The following is a 12729-nucleotide window of genomic DNA, read 5'->3' on the forward strand; positions in this document are numbered from 1 at the left end:
AACTTGAGTTCTACATTTTGAAACTCTTTGCTGCTTCTTAAGAAGACAGTTAAATGTCAAAATCCTGAGAATGATTTGTTGAGATTCGCCACATGGGAGCCAGACATAAGCTACAAAGTGTTATTTCAAAACCAACTGGGGCCATGGTTTCATCACTCCACCAGGTCCTCTTTCAACAACAGGCAAAGCAGAGAGCTCTTTTTATCCGACTCCATCTGCTGTTGGTAGTGATCAGCATACCGTGGGCACTGCGGTATCAGCTGAGATTAGGTTGTGAAATAGGAAGTGGAGTTACAAGCAGATTTGCAAGTGGATGCGAACTGTTCCCTTCTACCTCTTGCTGAAGCTATGGGTGCCGAACTCAGGTTTGGGAGTAGGCAAGATGGGCTGTCAGCGCATTCCTATCCAGGCACAGGCACCTCTTTGCACACTGTCCTTGTTTTGGTTTTGGAAAGAGATCAAAAGGGGATTCTACAGAAAGTAATCCCAGAAGCACACGACATTACTATGTATGGTAAACAGCGGCAGATTCTGTGTATGCTGAACAGGGCCTGGAACAGGGAACACGTTAGAACCTGGGGAGACCGGAATCATCGTGAAAGCCAAGTGAAAGAGCCAACAGCAAGTGCGAAGATACAGTGTAGTCTTGTGGTTTTAGTTTAAATTCTCATCTTGAGCATCTAAGGGAATTTCTTAGAATATCAGCTCCACCAGATCTAATAAGGACTCTAAGCTACAGCTGTTAAAAATTTTCCCAACATTCCAGTGGGATTTGTTTATCACCACTCCACAAACAATTGAGAGTTCGGCTGTGCTAAAGCCGCGAGCTCGAACCCTCTGCGGGCTGTCCCTCTTCACCGCTGTAATTGAAATCTGACCTGGGCAGCATAAATGGCACAATCAACAAGTGGTTAATGAAGGATTTCTGATTTCTTTTTTTTTTTTTTTTTTAGTCAACAGTCTTCACTTGACCGTGGAGGTGCAAAAGAAAAAAAAAAAACCGGTAGGAGCCAGGCCTCTGAGGATTCTGCTGCCAGCTACTCCCGCCGCAGGATCAAGCTCTCCCAGCGGGCCACTTCCGGGCGCCACGCTGCTACATCGCACCGGGTTGACTTTGGACAATGACGCCCGGGTGGCCCGGTGATTGCACACAGCAGGCCGGACGGAATCAAAGTCCTACATACTGCTGGGCCAGCACCGAGCCAGGCTCAGGCTCCCGCTGGCTGCGCACAGACCTGGGAACCCGCTCAGACTCCGCGGAGCTCCATTTCCTGCTCTCTCCTGCGTTCCCTGCTCTCAGTGGGGCTGCCAGGCTGTGGACCCGGGGCGCCACTGAGCCCAGACGGCCGCGAGCCTGCCGCCGCAGCCCTGTTCTCCATTCCCCCGCATCCGCACCGGCGTTTTCCCAACACTTCCCACTGGATGTTTACAAGGTGTCGACGCCCACTCTGCCGCCGGCTTCCGCGCCCTCCCCGATTCCTCCGCGCCGCCCAGCCGGCCCAGCCAACCTCCCTCCACCCCGCCCGCCCTGGAGCCCGCGGCCATTTCGCCCCGCGCGCCCTCTGCGGCCCGGGGCCTAGCGCCCCGCCCACTCCGGCCGTCACGTGACTCTCCCGCCCCTCGCTAGGTGCATTTGCCCCGCCCCTCCTGTCACGTGCTTCACACCGGCCCACCCACGGCACCTGCTCCGCCTCCTCTCGTCACGTGGACGATCCTCCCCGCCCCTCACTGGCGCCTCGCCACGCCCTCTCTCGTCACGTGGACACTTCGCCCCGCCCTTCCCCGGAAAACGCTCCGCCTCTCTCGTCACGTGACAAAACGCCCCGCCCTCTGCTTAGAGCCCGCCCCGCCCCCGCGCCGGCGCGCTCCGACGTGCCCTGGAACTTACCCTCCCTCGGAGACCAGCCTGCGGGGACGCCGGGCAGCGGCGGCCGCCGAGCGAGCGCTCCTCGGGCGGTCTCTCGGTCGCTCGGCCACAGCGCCGGGGGAGGACGGGGCTGCCCGCCGCGAGCTCTGCGACCCTCGGTAAGGAGGCCGGGCGCGGGTGCCCGCGGAACGCACAAAGGCGTTCGGGGGCGCGGACTGTGCCCGCCGAGGGCTGCGCCGGGGAGGGCGGCGGCCGCCCGGCCCGCGGGGCGAGCAGCTTCCGAGACCCTGCCCTCGGCCTGGGCTCGCCCGCTTCGGCCGGCGCCCAGCGGACTCCCGGCAGGCCGGCCCGCCCCCGGCGGGCACACCTGCCACCTGGGCCGCGGCGCGGACGGCGGGCGCGCCCTCCCGGCCCCGGGAGCGCCCGCTGCCCCGGCGCTGCCCCGAGCCCGCTGCCGGCGCGCCGCCCGCCCCCGTCGGCGGCGCCCGTTTTGTCTTTCCGCCGGGGCTGCCCTTGACACTGTGTCTTAAGTTACTGCAGACCCTCGCAGACAGAACGGCCACAAGGTGGTCATTAGGGAGAAAGGCACGCCCTTCACTTTCAGGGGCGGGTGCTGGGTGCTTTTTTCCCTGCAGCAGCACTTTAAATGCTTTGCAGAGATGAAAGCAGAATGCCTGCGATCCCTTTTTTGAAAGTTGGGATGCCGTTGCTGGTGAAGCGCCACGGGTGAGGGTTTTCAACGCCGCTTCCCAGGTTGGCCCTGTGTGGGTCGTGTTGACACGCGGAAGTAGATTTTATTGACCGCTTAGGCACACATTCCTGAAGGGAGGTGCAGCGGAGGACGGAGCGTTACCCAGGAGTCACCCGCGTTCTGGTTCAGAGCCCGCTGTCCGGCTTACAGGACTCGGACGCAGCGGTGAGAACCGCCCCGAGTGTCTGGCCCGCAGCAGTGCCTCTTTTGTACTCCAAAGCCGAGGAACGGTGGCCTGGAGGTGTGTGTTTGCGCACGTCCGGTTCTGCTCACCTGAGCTCCTGGAGGGTGCGCCGGGGAACGGATCGGCTTTCGATCCTCCGCCGCCCGGCTGCAGGTGCATTGTTTTCTGTGTTAGAGTCGCTCTGGACGCCTTTCCGAGCGGTTTCTGGAACGCAAAGGAGCAGTAGCCAGGAGGGGATCATGCAGCTGTGAGTTAAGCCGTGCCACGCAGTTAGGCCAACACGGCACACATAACTTTCCATCTTTCTGGGTGTTTTTCTGTCCAGGAAACAAAGCATAATTCATATTCATCCCCTCACCCTGTGTGTGTGCGCGCGCGCGCGCGCGTGCATGCGTGTGTGTAGCCCCTAGTATTTATTGACAGTCTCCTGTACTTTAGCAGCCGTGGGGGTTGGAGATTGCTTGCTATGACCCCGCTTGTGTAGATTAGTTGTGCTTATGTACTTATCAATACTTCTGGTTCCAGTTGTGAGGGATAAATGGACTATGTAAACGCTGCAGAACAGTTCATTAGTTGTAATCATTTGACTTTTTTAAATTAGAAAATACGTATTCAGTGCTTTTGAAAACTGGCCTGGTTGAAAAATGAGCTTTGCTAATTCAAGTCCTAAAAGTGCAAATGACATTACTGAGAGTAGGATAGTAATTTTATTTATTTGCTTACTTATTTTTTTAAAAATTGTGATAGGACCTCACTATGTAGCCTTGGCTGGTCTGAAACTCACTGGGTAGATCAGGCTGGCTGTGAACTGCCAGATCCTTCCCCTGGTGCTGGGATTAAAGGTGTGCACCCACCATGCCCACCTGAGAGTAATAATGTTAAGTGGACTAAAGTGAGAGAGTGATCTGTAAAGTCACTAAATAGTAGACACATTACTTATCTGAGAAAATGGACATTGCAGTTTTGTAGTAAACAATGAGAGAAAAGTGAAATTCAACTTATCACGCTTTGTATTTAAGCGTTCTAATCTTATTTGTGGGTGTGTGCTGCTGGAAATCAAACCCCTGGCCTTGGGGTGCTGGGTGAGCACTTTCTAGTCAAACCAAGAGCCCAGTAAATATTAGTTGTGATTGTAAAGATGTTCTTTTCTGTAGAGGAAGCCAGCAGTGGAAGTGAAGGTGTGTGACACGGGACTCACTGTACCTCAGGTCACCTTCACTTGAGGACCCCCTTGGGCTACCATCTTTCTTTGGTTAGCTGGTCTAACCATTGGAAACATGTGACTGAGCCATAGCCTTGTTGCTTTCACAGACAGTGAGTGTCCTGTGGGCTCAGGGTGTGGTGATTTGCCAGCAAATGCTGAGGCTTTATCTGCAAGATCCTCACTCCTATTGATATTCTATGGCTCCTCCTATCCTGAAGGATGGGGTCACCTGCCATTCTAGTGTGTGTCCTGTGATCTGCAGTCTGCCATTGGTGTGTTAGAAGTGCATTGCCATTACCTTGTGATCTTAATTTCTAGTACACATGCTACAAAAAAACAGGTGAGCAGAGTGTATAACATAAATTTATTTAGCCTAGCACATTAAAAACATTTTATCATACAGCTAACGTGAAAATGTTCTCATTGTTTTGATAGCTTATACTCGGAGCACCTTATTCTGCCCACATTTCAAATTTTCAGTGGTCACATGTCATTGGTGGCTACTGCGTTATAGTATATACTGTTGTTGGTCAGTCTGAACTCTGTGTTGGTGTGTTTGAGACAGGGTCTCATTATATGGTTCTGACTGGGACTCACTGTGTAGGCCAGGCCTGCCTCTGCCTCCAGTTGCTGGGATTAAAGCTTTGTGACACTTTGCGAGGCTGCTTAGTCTGCTTAGTCTGCACTCTGAATACGCTGTCCTAAATATGTTTGCAGGTTAGCAGAACAGTGTTGATCATGAAGTGTAGATTTGGGGGCATCAACTTCATGCTGTCATTAAGATTTCTAGAACCTGGGACTCAGTACTCTATGGCTGAAACCCTTTGCAATGACTGTGGACCGTCTGTGGGGTGGGATCCCGGATGAGGAGGGTGGGGCGAGGGTGGTAGGGAAGAACTGGGGAACCTGAGCCAAGTGTGCACGCTGTTATGCGCCAGTTGACTCTGATATTGATTTATCCAGCAGGAAAGTATGCCAAATGTAACATTTAATGAGGCAAATTGAGTCCGAGGCTCATGGGAACCCATCAGCACTATTTTTGTAGTAATTCAGTAAGTCTTTTTGAAACAAGGTTGTATGTAGCCCAGGCTGACCTTGAGCTTGCTCTGTAGCTGAGGGTGACCTTGAATTTAAGATCCCCTTGCCTCCACCTCCCAAGTGCTGGCCCTTGGTTGATGCTGGGAGTGGCAGGCAGGGCCTCGCGCATGCTGGCCGGCACTCCACCTGAGCTGTGGCCCGGACCTAATCCTGTGTCTTAAACTCTTCTAAAAGAGGAAATGTGCTAAAAAAAGAGATGAGCCTTCCCAGCCTTCCATTGCTCCAAGCGTGAGAGTCAGTGCTTTGAGCCCTGATGACTTGCCCTTCGCAGCTTGGATGGCAGAATGGAATTAAGCATTTTTGCCAGAGGAGATAAAATTTAGGAAGGACTTATTGTACTGAGTACCTGTGCATTTAATTCTCCCCAAATCTGGTCTGTGTTACTAAGCAGCTTGATGTGAATCTTGAAACAGGCTTGGAGACGTTCGCTGCCTTCTTTTAGGTGGCCGCTGACGAAACAGGGAGTTTCACTGTATTGGGTTTTTCTGCTCTTGACGTGCTTTCTATGGGTGTTGTGTATCATGTTTTAATTTACAAAGGTCTCTTTCTCTTTCACAACGATCTTTTGAGATTTGTTCTCTTTCTCCCTCTCTCCTTCTCTCTCCCTCTCTCGCTTTCTCTGTCTCTTCCTCTCTCCCCCGCCACCTTTCTCCCTCTCTCTCCTCTCTCTCTCAACGCTAGCATAGCCCAGGTATAAACCTTAGGCTCCGACCTTGAGTTCTGTGCTTTTTCTTTTCTCTCACACAGTTTAGAGTGCTATTTTTAGAGTGGTATCTTTGAAAAGTGGATGAGAAGCCCTTGTGCTTTGTTATGTATCATTACGTTTTTTTGACTTCACTTTTATTAAGGTAGAGTATATACACACTAACCCATGTCCTATTCTATAGAGCAAGTCATGAGTGGGAAGGAATAACTGAAACACTGAGGCATACTGAACCTTAAGTCACCTTCAGTTGAGCACCTGTCGGGCCACCGTCTTTCTTCACCTTTCTTTGGTGACGTGGTCTGATTGAGAACCTAGTGACTGGCCGCTGCCTTGTTGCTTTGGTCGAGCTGACTGTCTGCAGTTTCAGTTCATAGTCTTACTAAATCCTGAGGTCTGGATGGCCCTCCGCCTTGTTGCTAATCTAGGCTTCTCCAGGCCCGAGGAACAGCGGAATCACCTGCTCCCTGAGTAAGCCCCAGGTTGTGTGTATGAGGCGCCTCTGCCAAAGTTGAACTTGCTTTGACTGAGGTGTGATACACGTGCATTGGAAATACATGTGCTCAATGAAAACGAATGAGCGCATGTGAGTAAGTACAGTAACGCACATGCGCTTTGGAAGCATTATTCTAGATGAGGCACAGGGAACACACAAGGCTGTTTCACTCCCTGTGAGTTCTTTCTTATTTTTATTTTTTTCTGTGACGGCTTTTGCATCTTTGGGCAAGCAGTGACTAATGGGTACTCTCTGCCTTGCTTTTTAAATTAGTAGATACATTAGCGCACATTTTATCTTTCTGTTAGAAACCCTTCCTGCTTGTTCACTGTTTTCTAGAGGGGTGTACCAAAGTTTATTTAGGCATTCAGTGGTTGATTGACAAGCCTTTCTGTGGCCTGACATTGCCGCATCTCTTGGGCGGGTTACCGGTTTATACAGTAAGCATATGCTTATTTTCATCAGGAACTGACAACGTGTTTTATAGAAAAGCTGTGTGTTATTTTGTGTTCTCACAGTGATGAGTTGCTGCTGTCCTTAATCTTAAAGAATACTTTTTTAAAAGTGTGCTGGAACGTACCTTTCATCCCAGCACTCAGGAAGGAGGCAGAGGCAGGTGGAAGTGTGTGAATGCAAGCCAGAGTGGTCTACACAGTTTTAGGCCAGCCAGAATTACACAGTGAGACCCTGTCTATAAGAAAAAGCTAAGTAAGTAATGACGTTTGGTTGTTTGACTTAAAATGGGCAGATTGATGAGCTTAGTAATATATATGCATGTACCGTGGACACACTATAGTTTGAGCATATTTGCATTTGCCCGTGTTTTGGAGCTGGTTCCCAGTGTGGCAGTGTGGCAGGAACTTGTAGGTGTCTGCACCTTGGGTTGCAAGTGCCCCCAGAAGATAAGCTGTGGACCGGAGCGTGGTGGCGCACGCCTGTGAGCCCAGCACTGAGGAGGCAGAGGCAGGGGCCCTCTGAGTTTGACGACTGTCTGGTCCGGAGACCGAGTTCCAGGACAGCCAGGGCTACACAGAGAGACCCTGTCTTAAACAAAATAAAAGACAAGCTATGAAGGTGGCCTAAAACAGAATTGTAGTCTGACTTGAAACAAGATGCTTTGGGTGTGTGGTTTTAAAAATTCAGCCCCACGGTTGAGTGTGACCTCTGCAGCTGATGGCATCTGGTGGCAGTGATGGAAGATTGGAAGGTAGGGCCTCTCTTCAGCGCACTGCCTTCGGGAAGAATTCTCCTTGGGCCTGGCTAGTCTTGGAGAGCAAGCCTGGCTCCTCCTCAGTGACAATTTGGTTCTTATTCTGTGGTTTCTCCTTCTGTTCTCCTTCACCACGTTGAGGCTGTTGGTTACCGTCTTTGTCCTCAGCCTCGCCAGTGCCAGCAGCGCACCACAGCACCGCATCGTCTTAACTGCAGAGCCATGAGCTAAGGACCCAGCCTCAGTTACTGACTCAGGCATTGCTGCTGTCAAGACTGAGCATGCCTCCCGCCCCTCACTCTGCATCTTGACTTTGTGTGCCTGGCTCGCTGGCACCCCTCCCCCACTTTCTGTCACTACACGTGGTTTACATTTTCTGGAGTCTTGTGCAGATGGCCTCTCATGCACAGCCTTGGCATTGCCTCAGGACAATGACGTGGATTCACCCAGCTTGTGGCGGTGGTACTGGTTCCTCCCTCTTTATTGGTGAATGGCGTTCCTGAGGTGGGCGTCCTGCAACCCATCCATGCGCTGTTGACTGGTCGTTGGGTGACCAACTGTTGAGAAAACTGCTGTTGAGAAATGGAAACTGTGCTCTCATTTCTCTGGTAAATCCCTAAACGTGGAGCCTGTGTCATGTGTAGTTAAATTTTAAACACTACCTAAATGTAACAAGTATTTTTTCTTCTTGCCATCTTACATCCTTACCAGCAGTATAAGTCCTGCTGCTCCACATTCCCAGAAACCTCAGTGTGATTTGACTTAGCCCAGTAGATGTGTAGTGGCCTTGTTTTTTAAAAGTTTTGTTTTCCTGGTGGCCGACAATGTTGGTTATTTTTTCAGGAGCTTATTCAGTATCTGTAGAACTTTGTATATGCCTGCTAAAACTTTTTGCCTCATTTTTTGCTTTGTTTTGGTTTGATTTTTGTTGTTGAGATAGTCTCACTGTACAGCTCTGGCGGCCTAGAACTGTATTTTGCAGTGCACACCGACTTTAGATGCACAGGGATCTTTCTGCCTGCCCCTGCGATTATGTCGAATTGTCTGCTCATTAACTTTAAACTCAATTTCCCAGGTGAAGAGTTCTTTGTTGGAATATGTTTTCAGAAATCTGTAGCTTTCCTAATCAATTTTTTAGTGGTGTCTTTTTTTCTTTTCTTTTTTTCTTAAATGTACAGTGGGAAGTCTCTACAGTATGGTGACTCTTGGGATGCACTTTGCCATTGGGAATGATGGCCTTAAATCAGTAGAATAGACGCTAGCACAGGCAGTTAGAAAGTAAATCAGGAGAGTGAAGTCTGGTGGGGGAGCGGCGTTGAGTGGGACATCTTGAGGGTGGCCCGCTGCTGCAGGCAGCGTCACACACAGGCCAGAAGTAACGCCTCCTCCTTCACAAAAGGCAAGGAGACACACACGCCGGGTTCAGGGCAGTTCATCTCCCTATCCTGCCTTTGTCGCCGGGACTGTTGCCACATGCTGACTTACCCAGGAGAGCTCTAGCGGAAGGCTTCTCACTGCTGAAATCCAACTTGAATGTTGGCATTTTGCTGTTTTTGTTCATTAGAAGAAACTGCTGATGAACCCAAATGTCGTTGTATATTCCTGTAATTCCAGTAGTTGAGAGCTAAGGATGGTGAGTTTGAGACCAGCTAGGGCTACATGGTGAGACCCTGTCTCAAAAAACTCACCAAAAATCAGAATAAACCTTTGCCAAACCAATAATCAGTAATATTTTCCCCATTATAAGCTTTTTAAAGTCTGTGATCCATTTTGTTTTCCAAGAAGCATATGGTATAAGAATGCTATATGATGCCAGGCAGTGGTGGTACACACCTTTAATCCTTGAATTTGGGAGGCAGAGGCAGGAGGATTCTCTGTGATTCCAGAGCTAGTCCAGGACAGCCAAGGCGACACGGAGAAACCCTGTCTTGAAAAAACAGAAACAAAAAACCTGACGCTTGGATGTGACCGAGCAGGTCAAGGTGTCTGCTTCAAGCCTGACAGCCTGTCCGAGTCCTAGGACCCCTGCAGGGGGGGAGGGGCACCCTGTTCTGAACATCCCATACCAGAGTAGTGTAGTTCTTTTGTTTTGCTTTGAGACAGGGTCTCTCTCTATAGCTTTTGTTGTCCTTGGAACTCATTATGTAGATGAGGCTAGCTTCAAACACAGGGATCCTCCTGCCTCTGCCTCCTTGGTTCTGAGATTAAAGGTGTGTGTACCATGCCCAGTGGTCTATTTCTTAAAAATCATCGAACCTACTTTGTTGTGATCCCTGAGCAGTAATTATGTAAATAGAATTTGGGCAAATATAAGATGTTATATTTATCGGGGAGAGATGGCTTAGCGGTTAAGAGCACTGTCTGCTCTTCCAAAGGACTCAGGTTCAGTTCCCAGCACCTACATGGCTATCTGTAACACCAATTGCAAGGGATCTGACACTCACATTAAAGCACATAAAATAAAACTAATAAATTTAAAAAAGATGCTATTTATCCAGTATTACAATAAAATGCACCGTATTTTCACTACTCCAAAATCCCAGGTTCTACACCTGCTCTTCTTCCCTTCTCCTAGCAATGACAACTCCTGATTGCCTGATCTCCACCGTCTCTGTAGTTTGCCGTTTTCAGGCTGTTATACGGGTGGACTCATACTGCATATTTCATTTTCAGCCTGGCTCCTTTTAATTGACCATGATTCCTCCATGCCTTTGTGTGGCTTCATAGCTCTTTTTTTGTGTGTGTGCCGAAATTACATTGTACTAAAATTACTCTTGAGGCTGAGGCAGGAGGATGGAGAATTTGAGGTTCTGTCTCAACAAAACAAAACAAATTACATTACAGGTATCTCAGAGTTTGTCCACTTCTCTATGGAAAGGCGTTGTAGTTGCTCCTAGGTTGTAGTAATTATGGAAGCATGTGGTCGTCACTTGTATGCAGGCTAACTTCCTGTAGGTAAAATTCAGGAGCTGACAGGGCGGGGGCACATACCTTCAGTCCCCACACTCAGGAGGCAGAGGCAGGTGGGTCTCTGAGTTTGAAGCCAGCCTGGTTGTACAGAGGGAGTTCTAGGACAGCCAGGGCTACACAGAGAGACCCTGTCTTGAGCAACACAACAACAAAACCAACAACATAAAAACTCAGGAGCACAATTGCCGTGGCAGAAAGTATGCGTGTCTAGTTTTGAAGGAAACTGCCAGAGTGTCTTCATTGTCACTGTATCATTTCACATTCCACCAACAGTGAAGGGACGTTCCTGAGACTCCCTCCTGTCTGGACATTGCTGCTCTAATAAGTATGTTAATTTTAATGTGTGTTTCCTTGATGGCATGTGGTATGGATCTTTTGGTGTGTTTATTTTGTATCTGTATATCTTTGGTAAGGCACCTGTTAAAATCTGGCTGTTTTTATTTTAAGATTAATGTTTAGTTTTATGTCTCTGTGTGCACATGAGTGTAGATGCCTTTGGAGGCCTGTGCATTGGAGTCCCTGGAGCTGAGGTGATGTAATTGTGAGCTGCCCGACATGGGTCCTGGACACTAAGTGTGGGTCCTCTGCAAGAGTTGAAGTGTTCTGAACTGCTGAGCCATCTCTTGCCTATTTTTTAAACTGAATTTTTGATTAAATGGATTGTATTTTAAGCTTTTTATTATTTTATTAAATGTGTGTGGATGTCTTGCTTGCATGTAGGTCTGGATACCATTTGTGTGCCCAGTGCCTAAGGAGGCTAGAAGGCAGCCTTGGGATCCCCTGGAAATGGAGTTAAGTGGTCCTCAGCCACTGTGTGGGTGGTGCTGGGACTTAAACTGGGGTTCTCTGAAAGAACAAGCTGGTGCCTTGCTCCTCCTCTTCTGAGCCTTTTCTCCAGCCCGAATTGATTGATTTTTAGGTGTTCAACTTTGTACTGTACTTGGACTCATAGGTTATAATTGGGAAATGTTGTTAGAAGGTAAGCGTGATGGTACGTGTCTGAGTGACTGGATTTGGAAGGTGGGGTCAGGAAGATCAAGAGTTTGAGGTCAGCAGGCAGAGGGAGTTCCAGGCTAGCCTGGGCTACATGCGATGATGGGGGATCCAGTTTGCTACAGTTGGATTAGCAATTTTTATATCTGTATTCTTGGATGATAGTGGGCAGCACTGTCATTTTTTTTTTCTGTTTCAGTGTGTTTTATGTTGCTGAAAGTATAATGCTAACTTCATAGAATGAGTTTTTTTTATTTTTCACATTGATCTTTCATGAATTTTTTTGTAGAAATGTGATTTTTCTTTTCATTTTGAGTAAATTCACCAGTGGAACCATTTCAGCCAGGAGTTCTTCTGTGGTCAGTTTTTAATACTCACATTGTGTATGTCATGTATGTGTGCTTGTGTGTGTGTGCATGTGTGTGGAGGCCAGAGGTCCCAAGTTTTGGTTTGTTTGAGACAGTTTCTCTGGCCTGGATCACAGGATTAGGGTAGGCTGGCTGGCCTCCTGGCCCCAGCTCTCGGATTGTAAGTGTGCACCCTTGTGTTGTTTTCTAAATGGGTTCTGGGAATTTTACTGAGGTCAGATTGTATGCTTGGGCAACAAGTGACAAGCGCATCACCAGCTGGGCAGTCTTGACAGCCTGGGGCTAGTCCTTAAATAATTGCTCAGTTTGTTGTGGACGTTCAAGATTGTTCAGGATCTGTCTCTTCCAGAGTAAGTTGTGGTATCTTTTGTTTTTTAAGACTTTTGTTTTTGGGGCTGGAGAGATGGCTCAGTGGTTAAGAGCACCAGCTGGTCTTCCAGAGGTCCTGAGTTCAATTCCCAGCAACCACATGGTGGCTCACAACCATCTATAATGGGATCTGATGCTCTGTTCTGTCATGCACATGTACATGCAGATAAAGCTCTCATGTACATAAATAAATATATTTTCAACAAAAAAACCTAGTTTTATCGTAGTTATCAAACATACTGGTATAAAGTTTATAATAATTCTTTTATTTTCCTCCAGGTGTCTTAGGAGCAGTAAGTGTATGCCTAAGATCTTTTTTGGTTCTGTTCTTGAAAAGTGTGATTTCAAGATTTCAAGATACTAGTTTACTGCTTCTAAGAACCAGAGCTGGTTTTCTGATTTCTTCTGTTTTCCACTTCCTGTTGTTGATTTTTGCTGTGCTCTTTATCGAATCCCTCAGTTGATTTTGCATTCCATTAGCTTTCACTAGTTTCTCAGTGTCGTTTAGTAGAGATT

The 12729-nt window shown here is 48.5% G+C and overlaps 1 protein-coding gene across 7 annotated transcripts in view; it reads left to right on the forward strand.

Moving 5' to 3' along the window:
* The first annotated feature begins 1853 nt into the window (after nt 1–1853).
* Nucleotides 1854–12729, forward strand: part of Arhgap12 (Rho GTPase activating protein 12) — a 94493-nt gene continuing 83617 nt past the window's right edge. For 3 of the 7 annotated variants that reach the window (XM_021664407.2, XM_021664408.2, XM_021664409.2), the window contains exon 1: nt 1856–2025. The gene's annotated coding sequence lies outside the window, so the exon portion shown is untranslated. Of the gene's footprint in view, nt 2026–12729 lie in introns of all 7 variants that reach the window. The other 4 variants (XM_060380634.1, XM_060380635.1, XM_060380632.1 and 1 more) reach the window with 2 other exon arrangements.

The sequence above is a fragment of the Meriones unguiculatus genome, chromosome 3 (assembly GCF_030254825.1).
Source record: "Meriones unguiculatus strain TT.TT164.6M chromosome 3, Bangor_MerUng_6.1, whole genome shotgun sequence".
Classification (NCBI taxonomy): Eukaryota; Metazoa; Chordata; class Mammalia; order Rodentia; family Muridae; genus Meriones; species Meriones unguiculatus.